This window comes from Pollachius pollachius, assembly GCF_949987615.1.
Source record: "Pollachius pollachius genome assembly, chromosome: 7".
Classification (NCBI taxonomy): domain Eukaryota; kingdom Metazoa; phylum Chordata; class Actinopteri; order Gadiformes; family Gadidae; genus Pollachius; species Pollachius pollachius.
This window is the reverse complement of record NC_136940.1, coordinates 22,723,831-22,736,668: the sequence shown is the minus strand read 5'-3', so window position 1 is coordinate 22,736,668 and position 12,838 is coordinate 22,723,831. Positions and strand designations below refer to the sequence as shown.

Sequence of the window (12,838 nt, the reverse complement as noted above, 5' to 3'; positions counted from 1 at the left end):
CTACTCTCTCCCCCTCAAGCATCCACCTCCTCCTCCTCACTACAAAATCAAACCATCGATTGATGCAACACCATAAGCTCCAGGAAAAGGAGATGGATATCAAATTAACATGCACACTCACACACACACACACACACACACACACATACTATCATAAAAGTAAACTGCCTGAACTCAGCTGCAGGAGGCTCTTGTGTTGACACTGTGCAGCCACTTATTTAGGCTTCATGGCTGAAACGCAAGGAAGTGAGGTTTCCTGAGCTCTTTGGCACCGAGGGTAGACAACCAATCATCCTTAAATTGGACGTCTCAAAATACAAACCAAAAACACACACCATTTGCTAGGCAACTGCCTGGTTTCCCGGAAGTGACTGGGTGCAATGACACGTAGGCTACCAATGTTTAAAACATCAGGCTTTCTCATTCCCTCTGTAAGTCTCACACACACACACGCCCACTCATACATACTCACAAAGGACGTCATGTGGACAGGAAGTGGATTGTGATGTAGTGTGTGAGCGCTGCCGTTTATCAGGGGTCAATGACATACATACTCCCAAACATTCCAGTTCAACCACACAACGGGATCCCCACTGGCATATAAGGGGTCATCTCTGACTCCAAACATCTCCCTCATCTTCTCGCTCAGTTCAGTTGTATCACTAAATAAGTTAATGCTGAGAGAAGCCATGATGTGGCAAAGCTGAACTTATTATCTAAGTAATATACAAACACAAATCAATAACAAATACTGTTACCCATTTTTATGGGAAACAAGGGCCGAACACCACACCTCAAATGATGACTCCTAAAGTCAGGGCTGGACGCATAAATGTGATTAATCAAATACGTCAGATACGATTACTGGGTATGACTAACTTACCCTGCTGCAGACAGTTTACATCACAAATGGTTTTGTAAACCGTATTTTGACAAGGTTCACCTGGTTAGACACCTTAAATGGCACTGGCTCATTCATCAATTATTACAACCAACACATTAGAAGTGGAAAACTCGTGAAAGAAAAATTACCAATACGCAGTACTAAAGTGTCATAACACACTCAAAGTTCATTGTACATTAATGTCATAGTTTACCTCTGTGAACTCCGAAAAGGTTTACCGAACGCTGTTTTTTTTTAATTATTAAAGAAGGCACAACAGAGCTGCAGCTCCGGAAGTACATTAGAATACCCCCAGCTGTGGATTCACATCTCTTCCTGTACTCCCGGGACTCTGGGGAAGGGGAGGGAGAGGATTGTTAGGGTATCCATCAGCAATACACCTCTCCCCTGCCTGCTGACCTAATGGAGATGAGGCGCGCTGGCTCGCTGCCAAGGAAGCCTGCTCTATCCTCTGGGGACAATAAGATGCTGAGAGAACAGAAACAGAGTGAGTGAGTGAGTCCGGGGGGGGGGGGGGGGAAGAGAGAGAGAGAGAGAGAGAGAGAGAGATGCTGAGGGAAAGGGTTGGCAGCCCGAGGCTCTCCTGGGTTTCTTTATGTGGTGCAGATGCAGCCCAAGTGACCGTGAATGGACGGGAGCCCTCCCATTGGAGCCATGAGGCCCAACCAGAGCCTCTGCCCTTTTGTTTACGGGCGGCCGACACCTCAATCGGAGGACTTAACTCATCCAGCAGCCGTCAGCCGGGGAAATCAGACAGACAGAGGAAGGAGAAAGGGTGAGAGAGACGGCAAGAGAGAGAGAGACAGAGACAGAGAGAGAGACAGAGAGAGAGAGAGAGAGAAAATGGCCTCTCAGAAACCTCTCCTCCTCCCCCTGCCATTGGGTTGGCTGGCTGGCTAGCCACAAACAATAAAGCAGAGCATCTGCTGCCCCTTCTTAAAGAAGAGGATAAAGAAGACAGGATCCGCAGGGATCCCCTGTTTGACTTGTTGATAGCGCCCCATTCTCTCACAGGGAGACAGCCCAGGCCCTAAGTCTAAACCCTCTTTTCTGGCCTACATACACTGATAAAAAAAAAAACATAGAGGCCGGTATCAAAGTCCTTTGGCACTGTTCAGATTTGTTACACAGAGAATCATTCATGACAAAGGACGGCATTTAAAGTGATTGAAGTTTTATCTCTTGTTTGTTTCAACCCCCGATCCCACAATGCCGACTCTTCTGCCGCAAGAGATACCCTAAACAATCCCTAATGATGACGGTCGATAAGTAGGAGGTCATCCGATAGTGTTACATTGATGGGTCACTTTCAAACTCATACAGTTGGTGATCAACTTATTGATTGACAACTGATGATGACAGCCAGCTGCTATTCATTTGACTTGCCTCCGAGGTAGGCATGACCCCCATTGTGTTTGTGCACACACACACACACACACACACACACACACACACACACACACACACACACACACACACACACACACACACACACACACACACACACACACACACACACACACTCTGGGACAGAGAGACATGAGGACGAATACACTGAAGTGTGAGGTCCCTGTGCCTCTCGTTGCTACTATTCTGGAGGCGGCTGTTAGTAGGAATTCAACACCAATTCCAGCTGCAGCTCAATAAACTCCTTCTTTATGCGATCTCACAGCAGGACGGTAATCCATAAAGGCTGGATATGACCTTACACCCCCCCCCACCCCCCCTACACAACAACCCCTCAAAGCTCTCCCCTTCAGCTCCTTATATCTCAGTAATGTCTCACCCGACAGTCCCTCCAACTTCAGCTATGATAGGAGGGGGTTGCTGCTCTTACACTGCCACCAGCCCCAAAGCCCCCAACTAGCCAGTCTCCTCTCTCTGCCACCCCCAACCTAACACGTCGTCACACTTGGCCCTGGGTTGGTAACTGGGTCCAGATGCCCCAGGTTATGCTCAGCACGGGCATGGAGTGGACCACAGGGGAGGGCAAATGGATGCAAGCTCTTTAGGGAGAGCAGTGTCAGAATACAACAATACAGTCACAACCCCGGTCCATACTAGTCTTTCCTAACACCCATGGACACACACTGGGAGGAGATCAGGTCTCTGAATGGGTTTCAACTCGACTGAACTTTAAAAATGTACGGCTGTTTTGTATTTCACTTGTTTGGAGAAACCACTGCAGGTCGCTGCTACGGATCAGACTCCAGATGAACTAGAGAGCAGCGAAGTGATTCCCATCTGTATTCTGGAGGCTTAGTGGGAGACTGGTTCTGATTTTACCCTGAGGTTACTCCGAGATCATCTATGTGGGCCATAGTGGTCTGGGGAGAAATGCATGTATTCAATCAGTGATGAGCTGAAACCTTAGACCCACAAGTGCCAGCGTCCACAATGAATCACTCTGGAACATGGGATGTTGGGGGGATAGCATTATGTTAGCCTTAATGGTATCCAGAAGGCTCAGCCACTCCTGATTGGCTGTCCTGGGATTCCGTGCCTGACAGGGAATTCCAGAGTTTTTGCAGAACTTTCGCCGCAGTTCAGGCTAACTAGATGGGAGGGAATCGGTCCCTTATCCCTCCCGTTAGGCTAATAGACCAGATTTGTTTAGGCCATGGGGGGGGGGGGGGGGGGGGGGGAGTAGTCCAGCCCTCAACGAAGGACACAGAAGAACATATGCAAACATTTTCTCCGGCCCAATATTAGTGACCTGGTGTCCCTGCCCCCCTTTGGTCCCGCTGGTCATCTCAACTGTTTCCACACTGTGGTCAAACCTAGTCTATGTGAGTCGAGTGTGGCCGGACTACAGCTGTTCTCCTAGACATGTGGCCGTCTTGCTTGTCCCAAGCAAAGGAAGCACTTCCTTCCAATGAGCGTGGGTGGAAGCACACACAAAGACACACACACACACACACACACACACACACACACACAGTGGGGTGGCTGTAGGAAGAAATCAGGAAGAGAACAGGAAGTGAAGGAACGAACGCAGACAGTAGGGATATTGTACACACTCACTCATGTGGGCCACTGTGGCCCAAAAAAACACTTGCAAAAACACATGACTCCATTGTGGCACAAGAATAGATTACTACTTATACACTCATCGTAGACCACTACATAATAGACACCAAGTCCATTCTGAGTATGACTAAGTCTCCTAAATCGTCCTCACACACACACACACACACACACACACACACACACACACACACACACACACACACACACACACACACACACACACACACACACACACACACATACCTTGCCGTGTTCACAATCTTATATATTAGGAAGTGTGCAACCGTAGAGAGAATACACCAACACTAACTCAAACACATGCACACAAGAAAACGACAGTGCCAGACAAAGGTTGAGTGTTCTCGGCCCACCCCCTCACCTAGCCAAATCCCTCTTTGGTCAGCCTGTATCCCAAGGCCCAATCTCTTACCTAGAACAGACCTGGAGATACAACCCAAAGAATTGTCTCGGGGCAATTATACCAAAGTATTTCCAATTGTAAGCAGTTTACTGTTAGACCAAGTGCAAAAGAATCAATGACCATTTGGTAAACAAAGATCCTACGCATGGTGACGTTAGATGCTAGATGTATTATCAGCACTCACAAGCACTGCAAGTGCTCACAGTTTTAAAGCATTGCATAAACTAATCCTTTGTGAGCTGTTGTTTTGCAAATAAATGATCTAAGTACAGGATTACAATTCATCAGAGTGGGCCTTCAAGGAAGATAAGCAAAGTATGTGAATAAAGGAGTCTTGCCATGAGAAGCATATCATGGACTGCATGTAATATAATCTACTCTAAATACTATTCTAGGAGTGTCTCCTGGAGATGCATAGGTGGCCTGACAAATGTACACATTCACACTGGTGTGTAGTAGTAAGCATCCAATGCAGGACACCACGGCAACCAACCTCATACATTTCAGCTGGCCACTTGACTGTTCTCTTGTTGTACATCCAGCTAAAAAACTCAAAATACAAAACATGTGGGTGTGTTGAGCCTGAAGAAGAAAAAAAATAATCAAATGCACAATCCAGTGTAGTCACCAGCCATTGAGTATCGTCTATTAGGAAAATCCACCGTTACGACAGCACCTCTTCCATCTCCCATCCCTGTGGCTCACACAACATCCCCCAGTACCAGCTCCTCCCCTCCCAATGTTGCCTCCTCCTCCGTGCCAGATGTAATGCTACTTGCATATGGATTCATTCAGCAGTGAGCCCGGTGAGACCGGGAGGTAAAAATAGAGCAAAGAAAAGAAGGAAAAAAGGCAGGGGGGCGGACCGTAGTGAACACACAGCCAAGGTCTACTGTTCCTGCTTCTTCGTCTCCCCCAGCTCCCCCTTCTGTGTCAATAGCAGTCCCACCCCCTTTACCACACACACACACACACACACACACACACACACACACACACACACACACACACACACACACACACACACACACACACACACACACACACACTTTGCTTTCCCGCTGCATCTCTCTTCTCTGTAATGCTCACAGCATTGCCTTTTTACTGTTTCATTCTCCAATTCTGTCTGTGTCTCTGTCTCGTCACAGACCTTCAGGCATCTGTTGGTATGGTCTGGCTACACTGCAGCCTGCAGACTATGACACAAACAGGGTCTGGTCCAATAGCCCAGCCCTGTAAAGGGCATATGGACATGGAAAACTAAATCGGGAACCTCTCTGCCAAAAGAAAACCTGGAATATGTTTGGTAATGATATCCCTCTTATTAGGCTCCAAAATCAACATTCCTTAATGTGATTGCATAACAAATGGTCTTCTGGTCCTTTCCTTTCTTTAATTAATTCAAACACAAAGCAACGATAAAACAAACAACGCACGCCTTGTTCTTGGTTAAACACTGTTGTATGGAACGCTAACTCACAGGTTATTCAAGGTCCTGTTGTGGCTTACAGCGGGGGCTGTGAGAGCTACCCTGGCACGTTCAATGGGAACACTTTGTCACACTTGCCGCCTTGCCTGGCTGAAATCTAGCCTATTTTCCACCCTCTGACCGGCCATCCATCCATCCATCGCTGGCTGCAGAAGGTGGCCCGTGCTGTTGGGCCATTAGCAGCTAGGGAGAGGGTGAGGAGGTTGGCTCCAGCATCGTGTGAATCTGTCTGCGCCCATCTACTGAAGCAACAAACCAGTCCACCCCCGTTCCTGTGCCTCGGTATTGTTACATCTGCTCATGTTGGAAAGTTGGCTGGGTGGACAAGACGATCGCTTTCACAAGATTTGTACTCTGGTCAACCCCAAATGTATTTCTGGACTGAAATTAAAAGAAAGATTGAACATTTTCCTAAAATAAATATGAAGAATGCCAACAATTGACAATAAATAAATCACAACTGACATCCAGCTCATTTCCTTCAACAACTTATTACATCATGGATTATAATACGTTGTATTTATTGCTAATTACGCATTGTGTGTGTTGCTAATTTTAGGTATATTATTGCCATGAAGTTCTAAGCACAAGTACCTTAGCATAAGGCTGTACTAGATTATTTGCGCTGCTCTGAATTAATACAAGAGTAGATCTGGCCCGCCAGGGGAGGTCCCGTCTCTCTGCCCATAATCCAGCCCCAGGAGACAGGATCACTGACCACAGAGAAGATGGAGGGGGGAGCATTAAAGCACTCATGGCAATTAACTGGGCATCCTGTGTCCCTGAGCGCACACACACACACACACACCTTATCTGAAACATCTCAAATAGGCACAAGGGCAGAGCCGTCGCGCTGAAGGTAATATCAATAATGTTGAAAGTGAGACCCACAGTCTCACTAGGTCGGCCTTTGAACAACTATAGATTCCTCATTCTTTGATGCTGAAATTAGCATGTACTGTTATTCTCAGACATCACCATGGCTTGCAGTTTATAGGTAGCTTTTTGCAAAAATGGACATGCTCCTGTAACGGTTTCATACAGGCCATATTTACAGATGTGATAGGCCAGCAAAGTGTGGGAAAGCTACCAGTTGTTTCAGGTATTGGAACTAGTCACAAGCAGTAAGACATGTAGGATTTTAGCAGCTGATCAGTTCTTAATTGATTTTCCTGGTTGTAGATTTACAATTAATCAGACAATTACCTTGTAACCATCTTCATTAATGTCAATTCCATAGTCCTATTCCATAAAAGATAGGACTTTTGGTGTAGTTTATTCCAAATCCCAATCTCTGTTTGAATACAACGTATTTACATTTCAAATTGAAGGTGGTTTATTCAGTCTTCCATAACTTTGCACGTGTTGGAAAATGTATAAATCACATACAAGGGGGGTAAACATATTTTGCAGTACGGTACAATCCCTTATCAACCATAAACATGGTTCTGAAGTGATGGGCTGATGACGAGCGAGTGTATGAACGGTGGCCACGCCTGAACAGTGCGACGGCTATCTCCCCACGTATATACCCTATAATTACAGCACATCTTATTTATAAAAGCCCATAAAAGCCAGCAAGCCCACATTGAAGAATCCGAGCAGCCAAAGGCGTTGGAGTAAAAAAAAACCAACATAGTCCCAACCGTCATGTCTGTTTCAAAATGTCTTTCTATTAAAAGACGGCCATTTGTGATGAGTGCATTTTCGCCTATAGAGTTTCAAAAATTCCCAGATGCACTTGTCGCATACTCCCTAGATATCCAACATACTTTATCACTGGCTCATTAGCTTTTTTTAGCCTGCTCCCCTTCCAGCTGCCCCAGTTCCAGCCTCTCCTCCAGGAGACATGTGGTGTGGGCTTGCCGCAAATCTGTGTCACATATAGGATACATTCACCTTCTATGTGCAAGGCTGAACGCTAAGCCGGTTTGAATTACACACCGGAAATCATGTTGCCAACGCCTGTGTCAGAACCCTCCCAAAGGACAGTACAGAAGGTAGGCTAACACCTATGTCAACCAATCTCTGATGTCCTTAACAGCCATTTCAGTGGCAGTGAAACAAAAAGGCATGTGCTTCAATGGCAGATTAGGAGAGGGAGAGAGACACAGGACTCTACATGCCCTTGACATTCTTGCCAAGCCCGACCAAATGTGGAGGCAGTTGCCATTTCATATATAGTAAACCTCATTCAACAGTTCACAGAAACCGGTTCAGGGATTGTGACGTTGTGCCGAATCACGCAACAAAAAGGAGAATCCCAGTGCAGCCAGAATTTGGTTTTGACTTAACCAATGGTTATAAGAGCCCCTTCTTTCAATTTTCATGATGTCTGTTAACCATTTTGTGTAGAGACTGGATTCAGATTTCCAATCCTGCGGTGTGGTTTCTTCCTTTTCCAGGATTTTCTTTGCCTCTTCAAAAGTTTGAGCGTTGTCACACGATCCTTGGACTGTAACTGTAACACAACACTAAACAAATAAACTTCCCATATCAAATCAACCTACGATAAACCTAAACCCTTTTGCAAGCTGGTTCTGTGTGGATAAAATTCCCACTTCATGTGTTTAAATAGGTTAGATAACTGAAGGCCTATCGGCTGAGGACAGAGTTTCCCTTTAGGAATGCAGGTGGCAGGTGTGGCATCAATCCACAGGTAGATGTTTAGAACATAGTTTAACATTATACATATTTGTGGACAGACGATAAACAGAAACATAAATTTTACAATTGAATACAATGACACAAAATCAAATCACTTTGTGTAATCCACACTTAGACCTAATTTCATCTAGGGCTAGCCATGAGTCATAAAACAGCTTTCATGGGAAGCTGGTTATTTAAACAACACATTTGTTCCTGTAGCCGTGTGAGATAACATACCAGCTTGTCAGAAGTGGTTGATAGACAAATTGCAGCCGTGACAGTTCTGCCGCCATATGCAATGCAAAAACGGGCATGACACCTCTTGAGTCATGGTCTTCAAATATAGGTCTCCCATGTGGTTTGTCTTGTTACTTTATATGACCACAATGCACAAACACGCACTATAGAAAATAATAAAAATAATAATAATATAAAATAATAATATAAAATAGCTCATAAAAAAGGGTTTCCTATTATGGTAGCAAATAGATGTTTAGATGAAACTGGTTGCCTTATAACACAACAAAAAAACAACCTATTGGTTAACATTTACAAAGTAATGGAACAGGCCTTTGATAACCTTTTCCTCCGTAGACTTGAACAGTTGCATTAGCCAGCCTGTGAGTGAGGGCCAATTATTACCAAAGGCTCTAATAAAAAGATTAAAAAAATACAACCAATCAGTACCCTCCTCCAAGCTCCCTTCTCCTCCTTCAACATCCTCTCGCCTAATCACACAAATTACTACCCTGCCCAATTTCTTAGCCTCTGACAGCCCAGTTTGTCAGTTTCCTACGGAGCTGATGAGCAGAAACCATCAGCCCAGGCCCATATGCCAGCCCCTTTTCTTTACAAGACCACAGGCTCAAAGGATGTCTTTCTGAGGGTCTGTAAAGTGTAATGCCCTGCATGGATGCACTCTGTTTGTGATCTAGAAACAGCTGCACTGCCACACAAAACAAGACAATAAAACTCCCATTTTCTATAGCAAACTTGGTCAATATAGACCAATATTTCTTTATGTTCTGCCCATGTTTTTCACAATAGCATTTACTGTTTTTTGGGTGAATTAACATGGACTATGTTAAGGCTATCTAGGCTTTATCTTTAAGACAAGATCATTACACTAATTCTTTTCAAAGACACAGAATTGGCTAATATGCCAAAGAGCTAACAATGAATAATCCCTCTATGTGCATCCATGGAAACGTACCATATCATTAAGCAATGATGTCCAAGACCCACTGTACACATGAGCATGAACACATCCGTAAAACCCTAGTTACTGAGGACGTGAAGTGGACACACGCCTAATTATACAGTTCCTTTCAACTATTTCCCTATGTGATTACTTTTTTCCCCAACCACCCAGATATTAGTCATGTAGCTGGCAGTCCCATATATTCTTCGAGGAGGGAGTTTGAAAGGGTTGCTTAAGGCTGTAAGACAGGTGGACAAGATCAAGTAGTATGGTTTTGTTATAGACGAAGTGGATAGCCAAAAGGTCTACCACATGCCACAGATGTTTCCAAAATATTTATATCCTGGATGGAAAGCTTCACGTTCCCAAATTCCAGGATATACCATATCCAAAAGGTATATCCTGGAAATGCTGAAATGTCCCATAGTAAAGGTTACTTTGATGTTTTCCATTCGTTTAAGCTTTGATTCGATTTATAGAAGGATAGTACATCTTCTTAAGTCGTGCTTCACAACAAACCAGTCCAGCTACTTTCTGACCACAACTGTGAGTACTTGGGAGTAGACAGCGCGAACGTAGCCTATACTCTGGGACATCCACTGTTCATGTTACAGCAGAACGAGGCTGAACCATGGTGCAAGGCTGTCTCGCCCACTGACATTTGGTATATCACAACAGTCAGGGGACATCACGGAACATCGCTGTAAGATGTTTCCGTTCACTTTGAACCGGAGACTACAGTACAAGCACAACATATGGGATGCATTTGGGAAATGATTGATCCTGTTCGATATGAAGCACTTTCACCACGCAAGTCTGTATAAATAAAGGCTTGAGTGGCATACTGTCGAATTTGCTGTCAATGTTTCGAAACAGGGCTGGTTTAAAACTAGATTCGACTTGATCTCTACAGCAAACAAAAAAAAAAGATATCCTGGTTCAGCGTTAATCTACCAGTGTCCTTAACGTTAATGTTTATTAAAAAAAAACACATAATGGGTGATATGAACAGCCTACTTCATAGTAACGTTAACATAACTCTTCTGATTTTACTAATACAAAAACAGCCAACACGACCTACCTTGCTCGCCTGTCTGCTTCATGTCTGGCGATAGTCCTTTATTGCAATCCCGGGATTCAAACAATAAAAACAGGTTGCAGCTCTGCAGTAGTCTTCTTTTTCTTCTTTTCCACTGAAATGGGAACCAGGCAGCCCCAGCAGTCCTAGCGAAAAGGCTAACAGCGGCGGTGCCTCCCAGACAAAGCTCAACCTTTCTCTATCGGTCCGAGAGCAGGGTGGCCGGAAAATACAACTAACGCTACCTATTGCCCATTTTCAGGAACCTCACAGGAAGAGAAGGGACGTATTCCGCCAATATATAAGTACAGACTCCCTGAGCCGAATTGATTCCTTTGAAACAGCTAAGTTGTTAGCCCCGTCGCTACTTCCTTTCTTTTGCCCAAATAATAGCAACAGCCTGCGCGCGGATGAAAAAGTTGAGAAATAGCTTCAACCCAAGGCTTCGAGCGCGCCCTGTTGCACCGGTGCGTCTGTGAACGGGCAGCGCCCCCTACAGGCAGAGATAAGGCAACGCATGGCTGGGCCGATTATTTATGATCGACTTTATAAAATAGTTATCGATCAATCATTTATTCAGTGAATGTAAAACTATTTTAATCCTTTGTGGTATGGTGGTCTCGTGCTAGGTTTGACTCGGAGAGTGGTAGATGTTCAACACGTGGTTTATTCTTAACAGAGACACAAGGTCAACGAGCTTGCGTTCTGGAGGTAACTGGTGTGTTCCTGAATCCTCGGACGCCAGCCTTCCGAGTTCAGTCGTTTGACGTCACTTCCGGTATCGGAGCATTCATAGCGTTCCTGTTCGTCTTTGTGATTGTGGCATGAAATTGGCTAGTCATTGTTTATTGTTAGCCTCTTTAGCAAACCAGCCCGAAACAAACAACACAAGTTTATATTGTACTGCACGCACAGCAAGCCCATGCAATGTATAAATTGGTGACCGAAATAAAGTAGCAATGTAATCAAGTGTGTAAGAGCATTTAAAATCAACATTACAAATGACCTACGCGGTACAAATACCAAAAAAAAACAACTCTTCACGGGTGCCGCCATTTTGTTGAGAGCGTCATCACTGCTCTCGTTCTACGCTCAGATTTTCGAAAGATGAAGACAAAAAGGGGGCGTGCCTTCGAGAAATGCGGCAAGAAAGCTGGGAGGTCTTCGACTTTCGAGTCGGAAGTCTGGCGTTCGAGGATTCAGGAACACACGATTAGGTTCATGAAGCATTTCCCGAACACAGGTAAACAAACAGTATCGGGAGTTGGCGGAACGGTAAATAGGCCACGCCTACATGTTCTAATTTACCCAGGTAAACCTTTGGTCTGTCATGGCTTAAACGGAAATCGCAAAGCGGCCATGTTTGTAGTCTTTAACTTATCTACAAAATTATTAAAACCTTATATGGTGTGGTCCATGTGTGGTGAAGAAACCGTTCATAACTGTGGTTAGCTTGAAACATGTCATCAGAAAAAGCATAGACTAAAATAATTTACGTCAATGTTACTAGCAATCATAACACTATAACAATGATAACTTATTTATGTAGATAATGTATAGAACGCCGGTCATTATCGGCAAAATAAGCCCCGACAGGGTGAACAGGACCCAACACGAAGTGAGGTGTCTTGCTTCGCCCAGAAGGGGCTTATTTTCGATAATGACCGGCGACTTTCTATACATTATCCCGCTCGTTACACGGCTACTTGCCAAAACGAAAACATAACTTCACACGGTGTGTCTTTTACAATTTATTTGTTACAAGCATTCGTAGTGTTGATCAGCAGAGAAATAGTCCGCAAAAGATGTTGACGTCGCTTAGCAACCGAGTACACTGGGGTTGATAAGATACCCGATTTCTTGCGGAGTGATACAAAAGACGGCAAAAAAAAATCATGGACCAATAGAGCTCGTAAGTCCGCCCCTTCCGGGAGACCCCATGGGACCTCTGGGCTAGGAAAATTAGAATGGGTTTCAATGGAGAGAAAGTAATTATTTTCTGGTCCCAGTCTTTATGAGCCCTGGATTACACATATGTTGTTTGTGGATTTAAATTATAATTTTTC

The 12,838-nt window shown here is 44.5% G+C and overlaps 1 protein-coding gene across 4 annotated transcripts in view; it reads right to left on the bottom strand.

Annotated features, from left to right (window-relative positions):
- LOC307077667 (myosin IXB) overlaps positions 1 to 11,155 on the bottom strand; it is a 57,566-nt gene extending 46,411 nt beyond the window's left edge. For all 4 annotated transcript variants that reach the window (XM_079739101.1, XM_079739102.1, XM_079739103.1 and 1 more), the window contains exon 1: positions 10,776 to 11,155. The gene's annotated coding sequence lies outside the window, so the exon portion shown is untranslated. The remainder of the gene's footprint in view (positions 1 to 10,775) is intronic.
- Between the last annotated feature and the right edge of the window lie 1,683 nt (positions 11,156 to 12,838).